We start from the raw sequence: 20865 nt of genomic DNA, 5'->3' as shown, positions 1-20865 counted from the left end.
TAGGCAAGTCTGCTTGTCTTATGTATACATTCATTTTAGATTAGATTTATAAGGGTACAGCCTAGTTTGTTTTACTCTAGAATAAAGATTTTTTTCCCTCACCTTCATCTTAAGCAAATGAATGACCAAAAAAAAGACTCAGATGGAGACGCAACAAAATCATTTCTTTTGAGAGGTTGACCAGAGCAGAATTTACATGGAGGATACAAATGTGAATAGATAAGCAAAGATAATGCATATAAAAGAGGCTTTTATACCAACAGTGTGGTATGGAGAAAATGTTTTTAACTGCCAGATAACTGTAGTTTTTTATTTTGGATGTTATAACTTTAATATTTGAGCATAATTACTGGGCAGAGAAAATACCTCCACCCTTTTATTATCGTATTCTGACATTTTAAATTATACACTCGCTATTCCTGAATTAAAAAAAAGAAAAAGAACAGAATAGGGATCATCAGGACCCTGAATCAACTCACTATTTTACAAAACAAGTCTCGAGTAAACAGGCTTGTGTCTCCTCATGCCTTATGCTGGAGGTCAAATGCTCAAAATAGCCTAAAATAACAAGTTGAGACATGTTTTCATAATTGGAAATAAAGAAATTCAGCCATCTGCTAATGGAAAGAAAAGTTTTGCAATAAAGCTAACAGCTGCTGTCATTTCGGAAGAAACATCTCTAAATTTTTCAGAAGACAGTAATGGTGCTTACGACAGCTAAAAATCATTCGGGGCACCATTAACTAATTATGAATTACCTGGGAAATCGTGTTTGCACTTAGAAGAACCAAGCGGAATCCTTTTAGAAGTTGGTCTAACTTTACAACTGTCTGGGGTTATTCATTGCAGACTGGAGTGTTTCCTTTCAAGTCAAAATGAGTCGAAGTAAATTGGACAGTGGATTCCCTGTAAGGGAAAACAGGGAGGAAGAGAGACGGTGCCCTCCCTTTCCTTGAAAAGCACTGGCTGAACCCAGAAGTGGCTCCTGCTTCCCACACGCTTCAGAACTCTCTGCTGAGCTCTTCAGTGAAATGAAATAGTAGGATGTCTGGCAAATGAGGAGGCTTGACAACAAGCAGAAAGGAAGAGTTTAACTCCTCCTCATCTTCCAATGCTGGCATTAAGCCTTCAGATAAGGCAAGAAAAATGGTTCACCGTTGGGACTGCCTGCCCCTCATAATAGAAAATGGCCCGGCCAGAGATATTTTCTCATTTTTCTGATCACCTATCTTCTCGAGGCCTGTCTTTTCTTATCAGGTGTAAATTATTTGTTTGCTACATTTCTGAGATTGCTCTAAGAAGATCAATAGTAATGCGGTGAGAAAAGAGAATATAATTTCACTGCCTTCACTTCTCTGAAAGCCGGGGGTTCTTGCATTGTGTGTACTTCCTGCTCAGCTCGGTAATAATTAATGTAAAGTGTGTGTGTTTAATCTGTAGAAACTTATCAAGAAATAAGTGCTTTTAATCATTGTTTGGATGATCTCAAAGCATTTTAATATTACAGTGTTCAGTCGGCAAACCTCTGTAATAAAAGAAACATGTTGTTTGATTGAATTAGGTAATGTAAAGCTTCCTCTTGTGATTTTTAAAATGAGAACTGATTCTTTTGAGGAAAAAAAGAATGTTTTTCTTGAGGAATCTAGATTGGTTCCTCTCTGTTCTGTCCTCTCAGAACTTTCAGTATCTGAACTATTCATTTCTCATCTTTCAGTGTCTACTTTCATGTACTATTAATTCTCTTTTTATGTCTTAACCCAGCCAGATTATAAACTCCTTGAAGGTAAGCATCATCATTTATCTTTCTTTATTTCTGAAAGTGCCTAAATCAGTAGGTTGTCAGGCAGCTGTAACAAGATTTTCTGTATTTCAGTTCAGTTCAGTCACTCAGTCGTGTCCGACTCTTTGCGACCCCGTGGACTGAAGCACACCAGGCTTCCCTGTCCATCACCAACTCCCGGAGCTTACTCAAACTCATGTCCATCGAGTTGGTGATGCCATCCAACCATCTTATCCTCTGTTGTCCCCTTCTCCTCCTGCCTTCAATCTTCCCCAGCATCAGTGTCTTTTTCAATGAGTCAGTTCTTCGCATCAGGCCAAATATTGGAGTTTCAGCTTCAGCATCAGTCCTTCCAATGAACACCCTGGACTGATCTCCTTTAGGAAGGACTGGTTGGATCTCCTTGCAGTCCAAGGGACTCTCAAGAGTCTTCTCCAACACCACGGTTCAAAAGCATCAATTCTTTGGCACTCAGCTTTCTTTACCGTCCAACTCTCACATCCATACACGACCACTGGATTCCAGCTTGTCCTTCCTCCAGCCCAGCGTTTCTCACAATGTACTCTGCATATAAGTTAAATAAGCAGGGTGACAATATACAGCCTTGACGTACTCCTTTTCCTATTTGGAACCAGTCTGTTGTTCCATGTCCAGTTCTAACTGTTGCTTCCTGATCTGTGTACAGATTTCTCAGGAGGCAGGTCAGGTGGTCTGGTATTCCCATCTCTTGAAGAATTTTCCACAGTTTGTTGTGATCCACACAGTCAAAGGCTTTGGCGTAGTCAATAAAGCAAAAGTAGATGTTTTTCTGGAATCTCTTGCTTTTTTGATGATCCAATGGATGTTGGCAATTTGATCTCTGGTTCCTCTGCCTTTTCTAAATCCAGCTTGAACATCTGGAATTTCATGGTTCACATACTGTTGAAGCCTGGCTTGGAGAATTTTGAGCATTACTTTGCTAGCATGTGAGATGAGTGCAGTTGTGCAGTGGTTTGAACATTCTTTGACATTGCCTTTCTTTGGGATTGGAATGAAGACTGACCTTTTCCAGTCCTGCGGCCACTGCTAAGTTTTCCAAATTCGCTGGCATATTGAGTGCAGCACTTTCACAGCATCATTTTTTAGGATTTGAAATAGTTCAACTGGAATTCCATCACCTCCACTAGCTTTGTTCATAGTGATGCTTCCTAAGGCCCACTTGACTTTGCATTGTCTAACCCATTTTGTCTCTGCCCAGGTCAACAAGCTACAACATGCTGTGCCAGTTCAACAAGTATATATAAAACTACAGCCAACCATGGAAAATATAAGGACTTTCAGGTCCCCCGCTTGAGACCAGCAAGAGGGGGAGGCCCAATGCCCCTCGCCATCCCAGTTCAACAGGAAATAGCCATAGCAACCTCGATGCCCCTATTCCCAAAGAATTGGGCCTCCCATCTCTTGAGGGGGGAATATTAGGTAGTTAGAATAGGAAAAAGTAGCCCAGAATGGTGGTGGCTAAAAGACAAAGAAGGGAAAAGCCTGTGAAAATAGATCAAAGGAAGGTCAGAGGACCAAAATGAGGACCTCAGGTAAAAGAAATAGCCCTCCCGGCTAGCTCAATTTACATAGGGCAGGCTCAGGAGGAGGAGAAAAAACATATAAAATGAGGAGCCACTGCTCAGGCTCCAGGTTGCTCTGTCTCATGCTGGTCAGAATGGCTGCTATCAAAAAGTCTACAAACAATAAATGCTGGAGAGGATGCAGAGAAAAGGGAACCCTCTTCCACTGTTGGTGGGAATGCAAACTATACAGCCATTATGGGGAACTGTGTGGAGATTCCTTAAAAAACTGGAAATAGAACTGCCATACGACCCAGCAATCCCACTGCTGGGCATACACACTGAGGAAACCAGAATTGAAAGAGACACGTGTACCCCAGTGTTCATCACAGCACTGTTTACAATAGCTAGGACATGAAATCAACCTAGATGTCCACTGGCAGATGAATGGATAAGAAAGCTGTGGTACATATACACGATGGAATATTACTCAGCTATCAAAAAGAATGCATTTGAATCAGTTCTAATGAGGTGGATGAAACTGGAGCCTATTATACAGAGTGAAGAAGTCAGAAAGAAAAACACCAATACAGTATATTAACGCATATATATGGAATTTAGAAAGATGGTAACGATGACCCTATATGTGAGACAGCAAAAGAGACACAGAGATAAACAAGAGATTTTTGGACTCTGTGGGAGAAGGCAAAGGTGGTATGATTTGAGAGAATAACATTGAAATATGTATATTAACATATGTGAAATAGATTGCCAGTCCAGGTTTGATGCATGAGACAGGGTGCTCAGGGCCGGTGCACTAGGACAACCATGAGGGATGGGATGGGGAGGGAGGTGGGAGGGGCATTCAGGATGGGGAACACATGTACACACATGGCTGATTCATGTCAATGTATGGCAAAACCACTACAATATTGTAAAGTAATTAGCCTCCAATTAAAATTAATTAATTAATTTTTAAAAAATGAGGAGCCAAAGTTGAGCCGGGGGTGGGGGGTGCTTCTCTTCTCTCCGTGTCTTTTGGGTCAGCCTGCCCTCATGCCTCAAGGATGTATTTTCCTTTACTTGCCAAATAAAACTGAGCTGTAATACTGCTCTGTCTGTCACTTCAAATTTTTGTTGCAGCGAGACAGAACCAAGGAAATTACAGACTCCCCTGACATATCACATTTAATGATCTGACCCATTTTTTAAATTAAAATAGTGAAGTGTACCTTATTCTATTTTAATATCACAAGGTCATCTTGAAACGTAGTGTGTTTGACAGTCTGTCTTCTAAAATGACCCTGGCCTTCTTCAGCATGGTGGTCTGCAATCCTGAGCTCTGGAGGTATAAGATGATTTGGGTGTCACACCTAGTAAGTGTGATTTGAAACAGTGTCACTCCATTGAATGAACTTAATCACAGTGCATAGAGTCAGACTGATTAATTTCTGTGTGGATGTAATTGAGAATTGTATAGATTCTAAGAATCTTCCATGACTGGAGAACGTCAGAGAGAATGCATTTCTTAGATGGATATTCATTTATTTATCACAATTCATAAAGGGTTAATGAAATTGGCTTTTCTGAAACCTGTTTATAAAATTTGATTTTGGTCGCTGATTGACATTCGAGAGACAAACTCATGTTCTTGGTTGTTGTGTATGTGTGTGTGCATTTCTGTGTGTATGAAAAACAAAGGAATTGAGTTAGTATCTAGAACATATTATTTAAATTCTTAGAAACCCCATAATTGCAGGTTTTGTGGCATGCGTCTCATATGAAGACAAGAAAAATAGCCCACTAAACTTGGAGGCCTTGCTTAGGCTCAGAATACATCACCAAGAGTAAATAGGGACATGTTGGTAATATTGTTATCATTTTTATTTTTAGAAAAACCCAGAGGGCAGATGAGAGCTTCTTTGCAAGGAGTAAGTTTAGAAGTGGCATGTAGTATAACACGAGAAGTTCATTACAGATGTGAAATTATGCAGTATGTAGCAAGGGTAAATGTTTATTCATATTCCAAATTTAACCCACCAACGTTTAAACACTGCAGTGGGAAGTAGGTTTGCTGTTTCAGCTTATGGGATTCAAAGTCTCCCTAGATTGTAACAGAGTCACAGCTTGGAAAACTTGAAGTATATCCAGGACCCCTTCTCACCTTTGGACAACGTATTTGATTCCAGTTTATAAAAAGTGAGTCCAAATTCCCTATGAAATTAAAGGACCTTCGTCTTCTTCAGGCCTTGTTTTGGGCTGTTTTTGCCTTTCCTTTGGTCTGGGGGTGTTGAAGGGTCTCTGTCGGGTCCTGGCAGGGGAAGAAGACACCGTTAGTTGGGGTGTTGAACAGAAGTTAATGAAGGGACTCATTTTTTACAGAAGCATCAGTGGGCAAAGGGAAGCAGAGATTCTGAAGCACCCAGGGCTTGCCAGTGGTGGGTAGCCATGAACACTCCCAGGTCTGAAAGGGAAACAGGAAGAAACTGTGTTACTGCTGGAGCCTGGGGAGGGCTAGAGCCACAGGAGAGGAGCCTGGACCCTGGTAGTCATGAGGGTCATCCACTGAAGCAGCAGAACAGAGAGAGAACAGGAAGAAATACCCCAGCATCTCTCTGCTCCCTGCTTCCCTTTCCTGCCCAAGCCTCCCAATGGCTGATCCTGATTGGAAGCCTGAGGCGAGGGAGCCTTAGGACTATAGTTCTGAGATGTTAATCTCCCCACCACACATAGACACACATACACACACACACAGACCCACACACTCACTGAGGAGACCCCTGGGAGAAGCAGAGACTACTCCTGTCAGAGAATCAGTTGTTCCTTCACACTCAGGATTACCAACATAGTCATTTTTCACTGGATTGCCTGTGGGATGGAGGTGCAAAGGATGGATGAAATCAGAATTCAGGTGGAGACCTGGCTTCTATGATCTGGAAAAAAAAACAACCCATGAATAGTACAATATGACATATCTCCATAAAAGGAAGAAAATAAACAGCCCCATGGAGAGGTGGTTCTGAGCACCTGCCCTGGAGTGAAACTGTTCACGTGTGACCCCAGCTGGGCCTCTTACCCGTTGGGCTGTCTAGGGCCAGTTTCTCTTTGAGGCTCTTTTTGCCCATTTTATTTTTAATTTTTGGTATCTTTGGCTGCACTGGGTCTTCGTTGTAGTGTGTGAGCTTCTCTAGCTGCGTTGTGCAGGCTCTTGAGATGTGGCGTGTGGACTTCATTGACCACCTGGCATGTGGAATCTTAGTTCCCTGACCAGGGATCAAATTCATGTCTCCTGCGTTGGAAGGTGGATTCTTAACTACTGGACGACCAGGGAAGTCATTTTTTTTTTTTTTTTGCCCTTTTTAAAAGTAAGAATAATGATCATGCCTATCCATGGGTAGGCTGAAGTGAAAAGATAATTGTAAAATTCTTGGCTCAGGACATAGTCAGCAGGAAATACAACTGCTAGCTGCTAACCTGAATCACAGAGAGGAAGGCTCAGTCTTGGCAGTGGTCCTGTCCCGGAAGATGTCCTTCCTTCTGCAGCAGGAGTCAGAATGTGGGTAAGGATGAGGCATGAAGTCTTTATGTTTATTAAGAGGAGAGTGTGAGCTGCAGTTGGCTAAGAAACACCCACTCTTTCCTGCCTCTTCAGTGCTGAGTGAAAGCCTTGTTTATTTCTCAGATGTTGGTAGTCTATGGGACTTAGAAGTAGGATGCAGAGAAAATGACAAAAGGATGGGTGTTAGGTTCCCACCAGGTCAGGGCTGTGTAGGGGTATGCAGAGCAACAGCAAAACGGGGGAGGCCCACCCGGGCTGTGTGAACACATTCTTCACCAGCCTCCCACACCTTGTGTCCTGGCCCACTCTTTTCTGAGCCCACAGCTTCTGTCACTTCGTGTTGGAGCTGCTGTTAAAAGCATTCACAGTCCCTGCTCAGAGAAAATGACCACTCTTGGGAGAAGAGATGACAGAGTGAGTGAGAGACATACACACAGAGAATAGCAGATCAAGAAGATATTGGGGTCTCTTGAGGAAAAAAGGATCCCCAAAAGAATCTAAAGATGCAGTTGAGTCCTTTAAGTTAGCTGGCTTTCCCTTACATTTGTGTAGTTTCAAAAATAAAAACTGGAAGCAAGTTGGATGAATTTGAAAATACTGGCAGCCTTGGGAATTCAGGGCAAAATTCTGCTCTAAGAAATTATGGCATGGTTTCATATTCTTCCCGGCTCTGTTTCTTCCACTGGTATTTTTCTGGCTGATTTCTTCACCCCTGGACTTCTTTCTGGTTTTCCAATTTATGTACCTCATCACCTGCCCTCCACCACAGTCTCCCCAGCCCATGAATAAGCCCGTGGTTACAGAGGCAGCATCTTTTGTAGCGGTAATCTCTGTATTTTCAGCAGTAATGGATAAGAGTCAGGGATGAGATGAGTGTGTGAGCTGGTGAGAAAAGACTAGATAATAAAAAAAATACACTGTGTTATGAGGTTGGCAGCCCCTGACATTTTGAAGATTACCTGGCCTTTGACCACTCGTAGATCTGACCACCCTGCCATCAGAAAAGACTAAAATATATTTAAAAAGCCATATGATAAATAAATTCAATCTCATAGTTACTATTTCACCACACAAGATGAGTGTAGAAAAATTTGGCTGATAGAACTGTGGCAATTTGACATCACAAAGCTACAATGGTGAGGGACTAGAAACATTCTTCCTATAGTTCTATTTTAAAAGAAATTCTGTTTAGAAAATGACCATCAGATTCCATGCTTGTCATGTCTGTGTACCATAGATGTAAGAATTAGGGTCAAAGGACTAGACTGGGGGGAAAATATCAAATGGGGATATACCCCTCTGGGTATATACAGGAAGCTCATGTCTTGGGGAAGACAACTGTGTACCCTTATTATTGATACCTTGAGTCATTTACTATGTGTAAGAGATAAGTTATCTAATCAGTGGATACATTTAGAATATTTTTAGTGAAGAGACTTAGCAGCAGCAGCAGCTTTGAAAATATTGGTGATATAAAATGCATTTAGAAAGCCATCTAGAATTCCATAGAAAGTCTCAGTGATGGTCAAGATCAAGTACGCCTTCTTTCCAGAACCTTCTATTCAGTGCATTGGCCCTCATGGAAGTGAAACAGTGGAGTCCTTCCAGCATCCTCTGTCACTCAGAGGGGGACTCGAGGAAAGCCTTTTACAGTATAACAAATGAACTCAGAAAACAGAACCAACCCCTAAGCAGCTAAAGGTTGCATATGAAAAACCTACAAACAGCTGCTGCTGAAGGCTCAGCCTCTTGATCCAGCAAATTGTTACCGGTTTGGTATGTGTTCTCTTAGTGCCCAGAGGAACACCCACTTCCTACCAGAGGGTAGGAAACCCTAGACAAGGGAAGCTCCCACCCAGTGCTTGGACTCCGACAGTGAGACCAAGGACCTTTCACTCTTATTTAGAGGCTCCAGATCTAATCATTTCTGGCTGCTTTCTTTGCTTTTTCCTTTTCTCGTTTTTGAGTTCTCACAATCAGATCCTGGCCACACTAGCTATTGATTGGTATGTATCAGACTTTGCATGTCGGGTAGGGCACACTGTACATCCTAGCTTAAGGATACTTCCCATATGCTCCACTCTTCTTTTTAATCCCATCAGCCAGCTTGTGATTGGCCATTAGGCAGTGAAGAGGACTTGTCTCCCTTGAACCTGGTCCTGAAAAGGCAGTACTGATGGCTGCAAAAGACATTCTAAAGAAGGATCTGGGTTTTTCTTCCTCTCCTTTGATAGTGGTCATTCAGTTGATCAATTACACAAACTAGCGTTTATTGAGCACCTGGTATAAAACAGAGCTCTTCTTTGGAAGGTGCTGAAGAGAATAAAACTGCAGGGGAGCACTGGGATTTGGGGGGACACTAGGGTGGCTTTCCACTGGATTCACACTGCACTTGCATTTCACCAGAAGCCACAGGGCACCCACTGGGAGTAATCATAGAGGGAGCTTTGTCCTGAGCAGCAAGGGTTAATAGGCCACATGCTTAGAAGAGAAGGTGAGACAGCAGGTCACCCTGAAGGAATCTCCTGTGACCCTTTCCTTACTCCTTGATAGGATGCAAGCAATCCTTCCATTCATAGTCTGCTGGCCCCTCTAGTATCTGCCTATGCATTCATTATAGGCAGGGAAAGATGGCTTTGTTAGGGCCCAGACTCCATGGAAATGATGAGCCACCTTTTGTGAGAAAACACTCCTTCGTCAGAAACACTCAACCTACAAATCAAGACATCTCCTTCCTTCTCAGAACTCTGCAAGGGAAACCAGTGTCCCCATCCTCCCTTTTACACCCACCTTCCTTCTCTTCCCTGTAATGCAGAGCCCAGCAAACTCCTACTTATCCTTCAGTGCCCAGCTCCAGTGCAGTCTCCTCTGTGATAGTTTCCTCATCTTTCCCACTCACCCCTGCCAGGGGCGTGACACTTGCACACACCCCCACCCCGTAGACACCATTCAAATATATTCCCTCTGGAAGTGGGAACTGCCTGAAGGAAAGAATGTTCTTCCTCTGTGTGCCCAGCACCAACGTGAGCTCAAGAAGAGAATGACGGGTAAATATTTATCTGGACAAATGATCTTTTATAACAGCACAGGTGTGTAAATACACTGTTTCTCCTTATGCCAGTGCCATTAAACATAGATAAACAGAAGTCACAAGTACAAACATCTTCAGACAGGATAATGTTAAGGAAAGATTTGTTTTAACGTTCGGTTTCTGATTCTGGTCATGGAGGCAGGAACTTTCACATACTGCGATTAGGAAGACAAATGTGCCACTGTGCAAACAGCAAGAGGATATGACTCTGCTGACAGCACGCGGACAGCTGTCCCAAGTGTGGTGAAGACAGGCAACACTAAATAACAGTGGGGGCTGGGGGCACGTGGGGGGAGGTGTCTATTCTTCTTGCTCTGTTATGTAATGTAAATACTTTCTCTTCCAGCAATCAGTGGGCCCGCCTGTTGTTTGTCTTATTCTTAACCCTTTAATTATAGACCTGCCAATGCTGTCATCCACTCTGCCACGGTGACGGGAAGGCTTTCCTTCCTGCGTACATTTGTTCAAGCGTGCGGCATCCAAGTGATAAAGACACAGGAATGCTGAGTTGAACCCTGGGCTTTAAATGAGCATCTTGCAGACTGTGAAGGGCTGCTCCGACTCTTGTTTCTCCTTCCTGTACCCTCGGTGGCACTTCCTGTGCTGTTCCTGTTGCTCTGTGGTGTGGTGGGTGAGATGTCTGAAGTGTTGCTGGTGTGCGTGCTTGTGATCTTTAGAAAATGCTTCTGTTAAGAAGTTATTTTTAAAGCAAGTGATAAGAAACCGCAGAGCAGTGAAACCCAGGAGGAGAGCAGCACTGGAGGCTCTGGTTTTCAGGAGGCCTCAAGGATCTGAGCCAACGACAGCCCCACCAGACAGCTGGGCTGGGCCTCATCTGTCTTTACTTGTTTACAGTAATAGGTGAAGTTTAGGTTGGTTGTAGATGAAGACATAATTAATGCAACCTTAGATCGGAGTAAACAGGTTTAACCTTGTGAAGCAAATGTGTTTAATGCTTGTGATAAAATAATAGATTAGCCCTCCCAAGATGACCATTGGGTGTACAGAGTATTGTTTTTATGGGGTACAAAGAAGATGGCCAACTTTGGGTAAGGTATGATCCCCTTGGATCCTCAGCTTCCATTATCTGTAAAATGGGATAGCACTACCCACCTAACAGCACTGTTTGAAGATCCTGTGTGATTATATATATTTGATGTCCCATGATGTACCAGGGCTCAATGGGAGAGGCAGATTTTCAAAGTTGGACAGACCTCGATTTGAATATTCAGTCCTGTTACCTATTAACTCTGTGACTCTGGGCAACCTCACTATTCCTCAGTTTACTCACCTGTACAATGGGACTGATAACCCCTATTTTATAAGCTTGTTACGAGTATTAAATAAGACTTCACCTGAAACACTTGACAACATCATGTAATGAAAACCTCTCAAAAAAGGTCAAAATACTTGTGTCTATATTATGATATATGCCCCAAATGATCTTTCAGAAAGGGAGTGTTGCTTTAATTTTTATTTATACAAAATCTCTCATGTAGTTGGTCTTCTCTCAGTTGCTTTATTTTGCACCCTCAACTACTTTCTGGAAGAGACACAGTCAATCTGAAATTACCTTAATCGATGATAGTTTTGCCTTCTTATAGAGGTTACTTAATGACCAAGTCTCCTTTATCTTCTGACCCGCAGTCCCCAGCTCTCCTCCTCCTCAGACATAACTTTAACCCTGGCAGAATCTTCCAGAGCTATTCTGTGCTCTGGAAACACTGGGCTGGCTGTGCGTCCCTCTTAAAACTTAACATCTTAGAGAGATTTTCACATCAGCCACCTTATTCCTTTTAGCACCTTCATAGTTTTCCATAAACAGGCTTTTTTAAAATCACTTGAAAAAATAATATAGCCAGTGGTTATGTTGTAGAGACCACTTATAGGATGAATGAACAACCAGCTGCTTTCGTGTGTTGTGATTATGTGGTGGGGGCTGGAGAAGATGTCCAGCGGCCACATTGTATTACATGGATCTTTGCTTTTTTTTTCTCCGCAAAGACTAAGGAAGAAGTGAATATGATGCACTTTAGGAAAAAAATGTCTTAGATGAATCAAAAGTGCCAAAGCTATACATAGAGAGTGGGCTTTCCTGATTTCTCAGTTGGTAAAGAATCCACCTGCAATGCAGGAGACTCCAGTTCTATTCCTGGGTCAGGAAGATCCCCTGGAGAAGGAATAGGGTACCCACTCCAATATTCTTGGGCTTCCCTTGTGGCTCAGCTGATAAAGAATCTGACTGCAATGCAGGAGACCTAGGTTCAATCCCTGTTTTGGGAAGATCCCCTGGAGAAGGGAAAGGCTACTCACTCTGGTATTCTGACTTGGAGAATTCCATGGACTGTATAGTCCATGGGGTCGCAAAGAGTTGGACACGACTGAGCGACAAAGTAATACATAGAGAGATTAAATAAAGTTATCCAATGAAATATGAGTAGATGAAAGCACTATCTCTTAGTCTGTGTATTACTTTGTACTTGGTTTTAAGTACATATGTATAACTGAATTAATGAATTAAATAGTAGTAGTAGAATCCCGGAGAAGGCACTGGCGACCCACTCCAGTAATCTTGCCTGGAAAATCCCATGGATAGAGGAGCCTGGTAGGCTGCAGTCCATGGGGTTGCTAAGAGTCGGACACGACTGAGTGACTTCACTTTCACTTTTCACTTTCATGCATTGGAGAAGGAAATGGCAACCCACTCCAGTATTCTTGCCTGGAGAATCCCAGGGACGGGGGAGCCTGGTGGGCTGCCATCTATGGGGTCGCACAGAGTCGGACACAACTGACGCGACTTAGCAGCAGCAGCAGCAGCAGTAGAATCCCCATGGACAGAGGAGTCTGGCGGGCTAATAAGTCCATGAGGGCTTCCCTGATAGCTCAGTTGGTAAAGAATAAGTCTATGGAGTCGCAAAGAGTCAGATACGACTGAGTGACTAAGCACAGCACACAGTAGCTATCTGATAAATTCATTGATATGTCTAAAAGTTTATATATTCAAAACTTTTTGTGGAAGATCTGCTCATTAAGAAAATGGAGGCTGCCTTCTGCTGGGGGAACCCCCCAGTATTGAATAGTTGTAAACAAACAGAAGCCAAGCAAAGTAAAGCAGGCAGAGGCTGAAGTGTCAGCTGTATTACTAAGGGCAGGCTGGAGGGTGGCTGGCTAGGTGGACTTGCACATCATTGAACCCCAGAATTACGTAGGCTTACCTGTCCCCCAGATACTGTAGAATGCAGCCCTTCATCTCCAGGGCAGTGCTCCCAGGAGCTGGCACAAAGCCAGGAGACAAATGGCATCCATCTCCCCCAGGACACAACATAGGCCTTGATAGAGGCCAGGAAGAGTTCACTTACTGAACATGTTTCACAGTACAGGAGTGGGGAAGCCTTCCCACTAACACTGTATATTTGGGCATATACTCACTCTAATTCTCCCCACACATGTGTGGCTATTCAGTTATTCCATGGTGGGTGAAGGGTTCACTTGTTCCATCATGGGGCGAAGGATGGCTGCATCAGGGCTACTGGCGTCAGCATGCTGCCTTTTCACCTCCAGGCCACCGTGGACCAGCTCTGTGCAGAGAATACTCAGCAGTGGGGAGACTGCAGCTGCTCCAGGACTCGGATAATTTTAGGAATTCTGGAGCCTCCCACCAGGAGATTGGGCATCCAGCCCATTCATCCTCTGTCCATCTGGGTTGGGTTTGGGCGAGCAGGGGAAAATCACCCAGTGAGCTGAGAGTGGAGCTGGGGTGAGAAGCTCCCATCGTTAACAAGAGCACAGTTTTCTGCCCTTCCTTGAGATGCCTATCATGAGAAATCTCTAAATTCTCCATGTTCCAGACTGGTTCTCTCCTTCACAGGTGACTGCCTAGCCAGTGGCCTTCTGAAAGGCAGATTTCACTGCAGTCGATTCTGTTTCAGCTTGTAAAACCAACAATGACCTGGCAGACATGGCCAGAGCTGGCGGCTGCTGACATACCATTCCTGACATCACTTACTACAATTATATTAACCATGCCGATTGGTGTGAACTGAACAAGTCGTGAGGAGTGGCAGTGTTAAGCCAGAGGGCCCATTTGTTGCCAGACTGGTTGCTAATAAACTGGGTCTAGACATGGGCTGAATATTTCCATTGATAGTGAAACCGAGGAAGAGTCATCCGTAGAACCTGATACATAGAGCACTCTTGAGATAGAAGAACAGGGGTGGATGGTGGGAGGGATAGACAGGAAGAAGGGAGAGAGGAAGGGAGGGGAGGAGAGGAAAGGAGAGAGAGAAGAGAATTCCAGTTAGTGAGATTTCACTCTTTTAGGTCTTTTTAAGATGGCAGAAAATGGAATAATGTCCTAAGTATTCTTGCTTCTCTAATGCTGCTTTCTACAATGTTCAAACCATGTTACATCACTGAAGCAGAAGAGAAATAAGAAAGAACTGAAATTTTCATTTTAGCTTCTGCACTGCTGATTCCTCTATGGGACTAGGGTGATGGGGAGAAAAACATCAATTGGCTCTGAAGCAAAACAGACCAGAATTTGAATTCTTTTCCACGAACTGAGTGACTCTTTGGGAAATTACTTAATTTTTTAAGTCTCAGTTTCCTCATCACTAGGAGATAAAAATACTTACCTTGCAAGACCCTTCTATATGCTTCCTTAATTAGCACCCTGCACTTTGTCTATCATAACATTTTTCCTAGTTTATTGAAATGATTTTTTACAAAATGTTTGTTTGTTTGCACTTTGGAATCAGGGACTGAGTTTGCCTTGCTCATGGGTATCTTTATCATATAGTGCAGTGCTTGGCACATAAGTATTTGCTGGAAGGATGGGTTAATTGATGGATGGATAAGTGGATAGACGGGATGAGTGGATAGATGGTTGAATGTGTGGACAGATGATTCAAGAAAATTGTGAAGATTAGATTTGATGTATTTAAGTGACCTACTCCCAAATCTAGAATCTACGGATACTTAAAATTCCTTCCCACTCTCGGTAGAAGACCCCACTTCCTCTAAAGTTCCCCTTTTTGACTCTGAATATAATCTGGGAAAAAATCTTTCTTCCCTTGCCAGTAGCAACATTTCCAGGGCTATGATTTATGAGCTGTTCTCATGAAATTTAGTCTGTCACTGCCACTACCAATATGTATCTGAAGAGACACAAATACCCACAGTAAGCTCAAGACACACAAAGTGAAAAGTGTAAGTGAAAGTCGCTCAGTCGTGTCCGACTCTTTGTGACCCCATGGACTTTACAGTCCGTGGAATTCTCCAGGCCAGAATACTGGAGTGGGTAGCCTTTCCCTTCTCCAAGGATCTTCCCAACCCAGGGATCGAACCCAGGTCTCCTTCATTGAAGGCAGATTCTTTACCAACTGAGCTATTAGGGAAGCCCAAAGACACACAAGGAAGATATTATTATAATAGGAGAAGAAAATGGCTTTTCTGAATGGCAAGAGTAGAGAAGTGGCTGAAGGTATCCCTAAGTTGTCTTCTCTAAGGAAGAAGACATCTCCTTCAGCTCAAGAAGTAACTGCGTAGTGGAAGAGGGAATGAGGGAAGGGCAAGATAGGGGTAGGGGATTAAGAGATGCAAACTATTATGTATAAAAATAAGCTATAAGGATATGCTGTACAACACAGGGAATATAGCCAGTATGTAGCTATAGCTATAAGAACTGTAGATGAATTATAACCTTTAAAAATGTACAATTTTATGTTGTACACCTCTAACTTATATAATATTGTACATCAACTATATCACAGTGAAAATGCTAAGTCCTAACCACAGGACTACCAGGGAATCCCAAGAAAAGATTTTAAAAAGTCATTTTCTACTAAAAAAAGAGAAGTAACTAAGTAAAATAGCCCCTCTTTCCTCTCCATTTTAATAGCACTTTTCAGTCTAACCTTTCTATATAACATACCACTTTCTACCTTATGTTTTGGTTGCATGCATATGTGACCAGGAGCTGGAAGCCCAGTAGGCAATGCTTGTTGAATGAGTGAATGAGCTGATGTCTTTATTTTGTCTCCTAATTGATTTCTTGTGATTAGATTCTGTATCCTGCCTTTATAGCTCCATCAGTGCCTAGTGCAATATTTTGTGCCAAGTAGTCTGTAAGCTTTAGGTAAATATTTGTTGGATGAGTAAATGAATGCCCAAAAGGGCTTCTGGAGGAAAGCCAGGAAGACATTCCTCTGATGAAAAAAATTTGTAAGGAGGTAGGAGAATGCTGGAAGGGAGGATGTAAGGGGTGAGAATGGGGGGTGGGGGGGGGAGAAGAGAGGCTTCCAGGCTGAATGGAAGTTGTGGGTGTGGAGTTGTCTCTAAAGAAATAGCAGAGAAGGAAATGTGTGAATGTTAAAGGAGGAAATGGTCCACCAAGAAAGCAGCTCCGTCATGCTGGGAAGAATTTAAATGTTGTAGAAACTCAGGAAGTAGGGAGAAGGCCCTGGAGGAAAGAGAGACGAGGGACATGGGCAAGAGGTAATGACAGTGACATCCAAATTAGAGCTCCTTTGTCTTGTATATCTCATTTCTTCTTTTTTAAATGTTCCACCATGTACTCTTGTTATAAAAAATAGTTCAACTCTTCTTACAAAACAAAAACAAAATAGTACATACTATAAAGAAAGGTGAGCACCGAAGAATTGATGCTTTTGAACTGTGGTGTTGGAGAAGACTCTTGAGAGTCCCTGGAGTGCAAGGAGATCTGACCAGACAATCTTCAAGGAAATCAGTCCTGAATATTCATTGGAAAGACTGATGCTGAAGCTGAAACTCCAGTACTTTGGCCACCTGATGTGAAGAACCAACTCATTGGGAAAGATTGAAGGTGGGAGGAGAAGGGGATGACAGAGGATGACATGGTTGGCTGGCATCACTGACATCGATGACATCACATGGCATCGATGGACATGAGTTTAAGTAGGCTCCATGAGTTGGTGATGGACAGGGAAGCCTAGTGTGCTGCAGTCCATGGGGTCGCAAAGAGTCAGACACGACTGAGTGACTAAACCAAACTGAACTGAACATACTAGACACATACATCACATTTTTCTTCTTATGGCTTTAAGGCCCTCTCTCCTACTTCATCAAAAGAGACACCCCCAATAACGTCAACATAAACAACTCTTTCTGACCACATACACAGAAAGTAACACCAGGATACACTACAAAACAGAAAGAGGTGTCACCTGCTCTGTGTCCAAAGGTTTCTTCTCCATGTCTTGTGTGAGGTAAGTAACCATCGTTGAACATGCTGTGTACCAAATCCAAACATAAGTTCAACATATGTCAGGTCTCAGGAGAGATGGTGAACATTCCTTTATCTTTCTTGATCACGGTCCCCCTTTATTGGAAAGATATTTTCGCCCCCATGTCACTGCCACACCTCTCAAAAAGAGTTGTTCATACTCACAAGTTCAGTTTCCTCAACTTCCATTCACCCTTCATCTTACTTAACTGTGGCTTCTGCCCACAGTCCACTGCTGCTGCTGCTGCTAAGTCGCTTCAGTCATGTCTGACTCTGTGCGACCCCATAGACGGCAGCCCACCAGGCTCCGCCGTCCCTGGGATTCTCCAAGCAAGAACACTGGAGTGGGTTGCCATTTCCTTCTCAAATGCATGAAAGTGAAAAGTGAAAGTGAAGTTGCTCAGTCGTGTCCAACTCTTCGCGACCCCATGGACTGTAGCCCTCCAGGCTCCTCCATCCATGGGATTCTCCAGGCAAGAGTACTGCAGTGGGGTGCCATTGCCTTCAAGGTCATATAAGCTGCTTGCTGCTGAAGCAGTGAGTCTTCCTCAGGCTTATCTCATGTGAACAGCTTCTGATATATTCGACCACTTCTCCTTTTTAAAAAATGTTTTTGTCACCTTATCTCATGCTTTCTCTCTTATCTCTTGGGTCTCTACTTACTCTCTTTTTCTTCTCATCCCTTAAATGTTGATGTTCCTGGAGATTTCTGTCAAAGGCCTTGTTGTGTCAACTACTTTGGTAACTGCAGTCGCCATCTGTATGTTGGAGCTTCCGTTTCCAGATCTCTTGGCCAGATCTCTCTTCTGAACTCCAGGCCCCTTCAATAGACTCACTTGGCTGTCCCATACATGTCTCTTTCCAACAGGGAAAAGCCGTGTGCGTCGCCATCTGCCAAACCTGCTTCTCCTCTGGTCCGCACTATTTCTGCAAATGGCATCACTATCCATCCAGCTCCTTGTGCCAAAAACCATTCATCTTCTTCCATCAGAAGTCATTTTTCCTCCTCTCCTTCTCTGTTTACATCCAATTTATCACCAAGTCCTACAGATTCTGTCTCCTCAACATCTTCCAAACCCATTCCATTTTCTCCATCTCCACTGCCACTGTTAGAATTCCAACCATTAGTGTCCAACCTGCTTAGGTTGTCACCCAGCTCCCTGATTGGTCTCCACCCTGCTTACCTCTCTCCCTCCCATCTTCTCTTCCTCCAGTTTGACTTCACACTGCAGTTGGAGTGATCTTTCTAAAATACAAACTGGTTGCTGCCTCCTGCTTGCTTATATTTTCCCTTCCTTCTAGAACAAGGGCAAGCCCTTAGCATGATTTTAAAAGCCCTTAATTATCTGGTCCCTGCTTGCCTCTCTAATTTCGTCCCTAGCCTCTCTGAAACACACACACACACACACACACACACACTCTCTCTCTCTCTCTCTCTCTCTGTTTCAGCCAGGAGTCTGAACCACTTCTAGCTCTCAGAGCCATGTTCTGTCTTGCTTCTGGTCTTGACAGGCCACACCCTGGTCTAACAGTCGTGATCTACGAGCCCATTTGTTCACAAGGCACTGCTTGCCATGGGTGTTGTAAGTAGATATCTAGGTGATTGCATACCTCTTTGACTAGGCTTAATGTACTAGAAGTTACTTATAATTCTCTCAGTCTTGCTAGGTCTTGCTGTTTGATTCCACTTCTCTAGGAGTACTGGACAGAGCTGCTCAAAGCCAGATGTAACTGGCCCAGGCCCCATTCAGGCTTCTGAAGTTTGGGAAGTTCTGCTAGACACTCCTCTTATATACTCTCTTGCTGTTGGGTTGCCTCCTTATTTCTTTGTATCCCTGTTTTGAGTCATGAAACAAATCTGTCTTTCACTTAGCCAATGCTTTATTGAGCACCTGCTATATCCTGGGATACCACAGTCAGGGCCGTTCTGTTCGGGCCATTCCAATCATGCTGTTTAGTGCCCAGTCAAGGGGATGAGTGATGGCAGAACCCAACCTGGACTCCCCTTGCCAGGCCTGTGCTCTGACTCAGGGCTCTGTCTCCTGGAAGAAGCATCTTCTTCACACACAGGTGCTGTCCAGTGGCCAAGTCATGCATCTGCCTGAAATGGGTGCCTTTTTAAAATTCATCAAAGGTGAGGGTAACCCAGGCATCAGAGAACAAGATACATGAGGTTCTTGCTCTCGTAAGTAGGTCTGTCTAGCCTGGCCTATACTTTTGTCTCCAAATACAAACAAAGAAATACATAAGCATATAATTTTAAAAAATCAGATAATAAAGAGGCTCTGCCAAGAGTTAAAAAAAGGCATCCAAGAGACAACTTGGCGTTGAATGGTATAGGAAGATGTCCCTGAGGAGCCAGAACATCTAAACCAAGATCCAAATAATAATGAAGCCGGCCATGTGAAAATCAAAGGAAACAGAATGTGTAATATCGCTAAGACTGAAACGATCTGGATGGATATTCAAGGATCGAAAGAAAGGCTGAAACAATAAGGTCCTTCTGTATAGCACAGGGAACTTTTTCTATATCCTATGGTAAACCTTATTGAAAAAGAATATGTTTTTTTAAAAGTATATATATAAAAGCATTAGTCATAGTTGTGTCTAACTCTTTGGAACCCCATAGACTGTAGCCCACCAGGTTTCTCTGTCCATGGAATTCTCCAGGCAAGAATAATGGAGTGGGTAGCCATTCTCTTCTCCAGGGAGTCTTCTGGACCCAGAGATCAAACCTGGATCTCCTGCATTGTAGGCAGATTCTTTACCATCTGAGCCACCAGGAAAGCCTATGTATAAGTAAATCACTTTGCTGTGCAGCAGAAACTAACACAGCATTGTAAATCAACTAGACTTCAATAGACATGAAAAACAAAAGAAAGGCTGGAGTAGTGGGCAAGAGAAGAGACCAATGAGATGACCAGGGCAAGGTGGCCAGGGTCCAGATCACTCAGAGCATGAAGCCCTACCTGCCTTGTTCACCGAGGTGTGCCCGAGGCTTGTCTCACTGTAGTTATTCAATAAATACCTGTTGAACAGGAACGTCTCCTCCTGCCTCTGCCTACGAAAGGGCCCTGAAGCTCCATGTGGCCCCAGTGCCCTCTAGTGACCACAAACTCCAGCCCAAGGCCCTCAGTGGATGGCTTCATCATCTTCAGAAAATCTCAGCTTAGCCTTGGCCTTGGGGCCCAGCCTGTGGGCCCATCAATAATTTCCTGAATATATCTTATTAACCATTCTCTGCAAGTAGGGCTAAATCAGTTACAAAAATCCCTGAAATGAGAGGAACAGATGCACACTAACCCCTCATTCCTTACCACAGGCAGCATTTTTCAAAGCAAATACATGGATGTCTGATTTCTCTGGGGAATGTGAGGGGCCTGTGCAGGTGACAAGTGTTAGAACACATTTCTATATATTCCTTAGCCAGTGTGACAGCAAGGAAGCTCTGTAACAGCCTTGACGTCTCAATGTTTGGTGGCAGTTAGGATGCTTTTCAGGTCATCCCACTGCTCAGCCATGACACCATTGGCGGAAATGGCTTGACAAGACCATAGCGCAGGCTGCATGCTCTGGCCCCTCACACACTTCCCAAGACCCAGGCTTGGGCATTGTGTGTGTGTGCGAAGG

General features: G+C 43.4%; 1 protein-coding gene and 1 long non-coding RNA gene across 3 annotated transcripts in view; one reads left to right on the top strand and one right to left on the bottom strand.

Moving 5' to 3' along the window:
• Positions 1-20865, top strand: part of CHN2 (chimerin 2) — a 331489-nt gene that overhangs the window by 130377 nt on the left and 180247 nt on the right. The window lies entirely within an intron of this gene.
• On the bottom strand, positions 5316-7986 carry LOC145523830 (uncharacterized). The gene is made up of 3 exons (XR_014066913.1): positions 7840-7986; positions 6091-6254; positions 5316-5632 (listed from the first exon to the last, which is right to left on the bottom strand). It is a non-coding gene; the product is annotated as an uncharacterized LOC145523830 (long non-coding RNA).

This window comes from Giraffa tippelskirchi, chromosome 10 (genome assembly GCF_054371585.1).
Source record: "Giraffa tippelskirchi isolate mGirTip1 chromosome 10, T2T-mGirTip1v1.2.pri, whole genome shotgun sequence".
Taxonomy (NCBI): domain Eukaryota; kingdom Metazoa; phylum Chordata; class Mammalia; order Artiodactyla; family Giraffidae; genus Giraffa; species Giraffa tippelskirchi.
Note: the sequence above shows the minus strand (reverse complement) of the source record. Positions and strands in the feature narration are given on the sequence as shown.